The 6,000-nt window shown below is 40.9% G+C and overlaps 1 protein-coding gene across 23 annotated transcripts in view; it reads right to left on the minus strand.

Annotated features, from left to right (window-relative positions):
- The window catches only part of MAPK10 (mitogen-activated protein kinase 10), a 250,225-nt gene extending 246,340 nt beyond the window's left edge, over window positions 1–3,885 (minus strand). For 12 of the 23 annotated variants that reach the window (XM_043512450.1, XM_043512455.1, XM_043512447.1 and 9 more), the window contains exons 1-2: window positions 3,522–3,863; window positions 3,214–3,217 (exon numbers count right to left, since the gene is read on the minus strand). The gene's annotated coding sequence lies outside the window, so the exon portion shown is untranslated. The other 11 variants (XM_038398766.2, XM_043512438.1, XM_043512448.1 and 8 more) reach the window with 9 other exon arrangements.
- Window positions 3,886–6,000: the final 2,115 nt, after the last annotated feature.

The raw sequence follows: 6,000 nt of genomic DNA on the forward strand, positions 1-6,000 counted from the left end.
GCCACAGTCTGTGTTCTAGTGTATCCATTTTGCACCCTGAAAGTGGGGCAAAGCAGCCCCAAAGGCAACATGTCTGGCCATGTCAGAATCATGCCAGTGCAGCCTTTCCTAACCTATCCCACCTCCTGGCATAGTCGGGGGATTGTCAGGGCACTCAGAAGCCAGTGGCCTTTGCGGAAGCTGTGCCGAGCACTCCATAGTAGGAGCTGAGAAGCTGGCCAACCCCCACCCTCTTTTTTAAGATACCATTGTGCAAAAGAAAGAGAAAAGCATGAGAACCTACTGAACATATCTGATTAATTTTTGCTGCTCCTATTACTTAAAAAAACTCTAAAGGGATTGTTCTTAAACCTTGCTAACAATAATAATGGTGATGCTCTTGAGCTAAGACTTTTGTATCTCAAGTAACCAACCCAAGTATAATTTTATTGCCATCCGATAAACTTCTGAAACTAGAAGATTCGGTACTATTAAAATTACACATTTCCTCTCTCCTTCACAGTACTGCTTTTCATTTGTACTTCAATAATCAGTGTCTCAGTGCAGAGCACAAGAATATGACTCTAACATCTAATATTCCACACTAATGAAGGTGAAGTTGTATTTTTCTTTCAGTTACTAATAAACAAGGTTTCTACATTACAGTAGACTATGTTACTCTAAAAGATTCTTTTTCCCCTAAGTCTCTGTCCCCAAGGGGGGGGGGGGTACTATAGTAAGGGGAGAGAGCAGCTTGCAGCAGATACATCATAGTTTTGGATTAGTGCCAAATCTACCCACCATGGGGGAGGAGGTATTTTTCTTGCAGGTTAGCATGGAGCTTCAAAGAACCTATAGCAAGGGAAGCAGAGAATGGACAGAAGCAGGAAACCAATTTGCATTTGTTTGTTATTCTGGTTCAGCGAAATCTTTTTTCCCTTCCTGTCTGTTCCCTCAATGAAGCAATAAAGCAGCAAGAACGATAGCAAAGCAATGATTAGATTTTTTTAATGTCATCATTTCTACTAGGGCTACTGTGAACTAAAAATGTGACCTGGATAATCCGAGGTTTAAGTGATTTGGAGCGCTCTCCACTTTGAACAGCACATCAAAGCCTTGCTTTGCATTTAGTGCTCAACAGAATGATGTTTATAGTTTTTGCTATTCAGGAACCATCTAAAGAATGGTGTTTATTTGCACTGCATTGTAGTTTAAATTTACATTTTAAAGCAAAGACTTTTTTCTTAATTCTGTATTTTCTAATATTGGATTTTTTTTTAAATAGTGTATCTGTATGCGTATTAGAGGAGTCTGATTCTTTTGAGGCCTGCTTTTGCTCCCACTGAGGTTAAGGAGAGTTTTGCAATACAATGCAAAGCAGGACTGGGCTCTATAATATTCCAAAAGGATAACACAAAGGGAAATTTGGTAGATCTCCCATTGTAATATCAAATCTATCTTTCAAAAAATCAACACTTGAGCAATATCGTGCCTTGCAATTATTGACCAGTACTATGAAATCATTAAATAATGGCTGCAGACATGCCAGACACTGACAGCAAACACTACATTCACCCCTGCTGGGATCTGCTCATAAACCGACCCTTCCAGCACATACACACTTCTCTCAACAACAAGAGAAATATTCTCTAATATCAAGCATGCAAGCAGAGTCAGCTGAAGGCAGCTAATATTTCATGTTAAGTGCTTTTGGCCCTTATCCCCTTTAGAAATGTTTCTGGAATCATAAAGCTCTTCAATAACACCATACTAAAACAACAGGACCCTGACAAATTATCCTGCTGCTGTTTCAGAGCAACTGTATAACACTGCATGTGTGTGAATATGAGAGAGCGGGAGAGAAAATATACTGTTTAATGGCTTTCTGAGGTCCAACCATGTCTGTGATTCACATTTGTGTTCCCAATGGCGAAAAATCAATTGCCCCATCCAACAAAAACAGGTATTTTTATGCCACTTTGGAGTCTAGAAAAAGTACCCAGCAGGCAGAAGGAAAACCAGGGAAAAGAGGGCACTTTACTCCAGCATGTACTATGCAGTCACCGACAGTGACATGTTTTGAATTAGGGTCAGAGGATCACGGTGTTTATACATCTCCTTATGTCCAGGTAATCTGAATCAAATGTGTTGGCATGTGGTAGAACATAACCCAAACAATTCCAATATAATGTACATGCATGCTCTCACTCTTCCACCCCCCCATTTTTAAAAAAAAAAATTAGCCATGCATGACAAAATATCTATATCCTGCAGCCAGCTCATTTCAGAGAGGATCCTTGATTTGACAATGCATACTATATTATTTAATATTTCCCCATAAAAATGCTCCCTCTGTGTCTTCATTTCCCTTGATAAAATCTGTATTTATATTTTGGCTTGGGGTTCATCTTTCACCAGGTCTCTTGCAAAAGTCACACTGAACAAATCACAGAAGGGGAAGGCTGCACTGAGGATATGGTGAGGCTATGCAGTAAAAAGGAGCCCATGTAAACAAGCTAACAATCACTTCAGGTACAAGCCCACTCAGATTCCCCGGGGGAACAGTTTGCTTATTAGGCATGGCTGTGGCATTTCACTCTCCAAGGGAAATTCATATTATTTTGTAATAAGCCCCCCTTTGCAAAAGAAAAAAGCAAAATAGTTAATTCTGTTGCAATAACTGTGCTGCCAGAGCTGTGTGAGGATTTTTCCATAAAGCTACATTGATTTCATTGCAGTCTAAAAAATTGTTGGGTTCTCTTCTGTACCATACCACTGAGCAATTATTTTGCACATAATTTTCCTAAGGCTTCTGGTGTCTCTATAAAATACAGCAGTTTTTGTTTAATTACATCTGGAAGTCATGCAACGGAGTGAAGCCTACCTTAAGAGACCACTTCCTTCAAGACATCCCTCCATCTGCCTATAATTTCCATCAACTATCGCACACATCCCAACACCACAGTTTTTCTGACACACTCACTCTTCCCCCCGTCCATCTTTTTTTTTTTTTTTAATTTAACCCCTATGCAAAAGGCCAGTCTTTTAAGCTTCTGGATCACAAAAGGTGTTTATTAATAGCAATTCCTTTTAAAAAATGACTATACAGTTATTATTTCATATAGCTCTAGACCGATACACACCCAAACAAAATGTTTACGTTGCTGAATTAAAAGCCAAGAGTTATCTCCCAAAGAAAGCCCCAGCATTTTCAGAGGTAAGGAGGCTGAGTACAGCCCTACTGTTTACATGCATCAGCTGTTAAATCACTATCACCCCATCCATGCTGTGCCTCTGCACTGCTCCTAAAACCACTGGTCACCTAAACAGCCCAAAGAGAAATGTTCATACACACCCAAATACAGGAAAATGATGGTCCTCCGGCCACAAACTCTGTAACACTGCTGCCTTCTTGCATCGGTTAGCAGTTTACTTCATTAACCTGGCTCTCTCTTTTTTTTTTTTTTAAATCAACAATCAATATTCATCACCCCACCCTGCAAAAGCAGGTTAGTCGTAGAATATTAGTATCAACCACCTACCATTCCGTGCCTGCGAACTATGCTCCCGGTACAGCAACCCTTCCCTCAAACTGCAACCTTACGTGGTATTTTTAACCACATTCCAAACTGAGGAGGAAGAGATGGGGTATTAAAAAAATAATAATAATTAAAATGATGGGCAGGTGACTTCAAGGCAAACCAATTTTTTTAAAAAGTGTACTAAATAAAATCCCTGGGGAAAAAAATAAAGCAGAGGGGGGAAAGGGAGGGAAAACATATGATAACAATGAAATAAAAGGGGAAGCAAGAGTGGCTTGCTGAATCACCCTCTTTCACTGCCTGGAAACCATTGTGCAGCGTGATGCTGGCTGTACCATTGTGGAACCTACCAGAGGAGACAGGCAGAGAGCTTGGGGAATGGGGCTGCTATGGCAACTGAAAGGAGCACACGTGACGTCAAAGCTCAGAGGTCTCGAGGGTGGGGGGAGAGAAAAAGAGAGAAGAGAGAAAAAAAAAGTCTAATCTGCAGCTAAAGCTACTATTTCTCCCTGTGAATCAGGGGCTAGAGCAGACTGCAAAGGGAAGCTGAATAGCCTTCTGTAGCCGTTGCCAGCACCAGCAGCACTGGCATCTGCAACATCAGGGAGCTAGCCTGTATAAAGCGTAGGTAATAACAGAAAGGATTCACTTCATGCAGCTCTGACCTCTTGTTTCCACTGGCTGCTGCGCACACAGGGATCTATGCAGGGAACCCAAAACCACGCCTTTTGTGATCCATTCCAGCTTTGTGCTCAAATAGCTAAACTACAACAAACAGCAGGGAGTTTCTCCCTTCCCTATACCATCCCTTATAGCTATTTGAAAAAAGCATAGGCAAATAGTGCATCTCTGAGGATAGAGCCTCTAGGGCAGGACCATGGCTTTGTTCTTTGTTACCATGATGCTGTGCCTTTTAGCGGGATACTCAGGATGCCACTGTTGTATACCTTGCAGCTCAAGATAGCCAGTTGGTTGGTAGATAGATACTAGTGTAGTTTGACTTGACAGTCTTTGTTCAGATTTCTGGAGTCTTCTAATTTAGGGGTTATGCAACTAGCACTGTCAAAACAGTTTCCATTTGAGGCACATTTGCTTTACATGTCTCAGCAGTTGCTCTGCCCTTTTGCTGTTCAACAGCAAGGGGAAAGATGGTCTTTGGTTAATGCACTGAACCAGACCTCAGGAGGCCTGGGTTCAACTCCTGGTCCTGCCTCAGCCTTCCTGTGTGACATTGGGCAAATCATTTAACCTCTCTGTGCCTTAAGTTCCCATTTTCTAAAATGAGAATAGCGTTAACTCTCCCTCCCTTTGTCTGCTTAGATTCTAGTCTCTTAAGGACAAGAAGTATCTGTTTGTGAGTTTGTACAGTGCCTACCACAATGGGGCTCTCATCTCAGTTGGAGCCTTTAGGCACTTCTGCAATACAAATAATAAAATATAAGATATACAAGCAATGTATTGAAACCCTTCATAGTATTTCATTTCCATTACAGAAAGAACTAAACTGCTGTCACAAAGAAATACAGAGTCAAATATAATGTGAATTCTCCAAACACCCTAATGGATTTGAGTAATTCTCTTAGCCATCACTGCAATCTTCTCTTTTACTAGGGACTCTACTCAATACCAGATTATTTTAACTCAGACCAATATGTTAACTTTGAACTTTGCTATTATATCTGAGATACCCGGTTGCCAACCAAAACAACAACTCTTGAATATAACACGTTTTTGCTAATTATGAGTGTTTTTAAGTGAACCATTAGCATTCATAGGGCATACACAGGAAAATCTGTGGCAAACCCAATGTGAGGATTAATGGGTGTGTGTGTCTTTTTTCCTTTTTGTTTCAGCAGTGTGATGGAATATTCCTTTGGATTACCCAAAAATCAGACATAAAGTTAGCTGCAGCTCATGCATGCCAACTGCCATGATATAATCATTGTAGCATTTTGCAGTAGCTTACAAAGTGACAACTAAGCATCATCTCAACCAGCACTACTCATCCATTACCAGTGCATACTGCAAGGTGGGTAAGCTTCATATCTGGCAGAAAGTACTGAAAGGAAACAGAGGGAAAGGGTGGGAGTTTGGGAATAACTTGAGAAACCAACTACAATGCATCCGATGAAGTGAGCTGTAGCTCACGAAAGCTTATGCTCTAATAAATCTGTTAGTCTCTAAGGTGCCACGGGTACTCCTTTTCTTTTTGCGAATACAGACTAACACGGCTGCTACTCTGAAACAACTACAGAAGGTAAGGTGGGCATGAGTGCATATCAGGGACAGAACTTGAGACCTGAAGCAACCAACAAAGAATACATCTCTTATTGACAATATTGCCAGCCCTAAGTCTGTAAACTGAACAGAACTAACCTGCCACCTTTCTTTTCACTGACATTAGATCTTATTAAAATGTTCCGTACCAAAGAGGTTTCCTCCAAAGAAGTTTCCACCTCAGCTGAATGTGACTTTCCTC

This window comes from Dermochelys coriacea, chromosome 4, assembly GCF_009764565.3.
Source record: "Dermochelys coriacea isolate rDerCor1 chromosome 4, rDerCor1.pri.v4, whole genome shotgun sequence".
Lineage (NCBI taxonomy): Eukaryota > Metazoa > Chordata > Testudines > Dermochelyidae > Dermochelys > Dermochelys coriacea.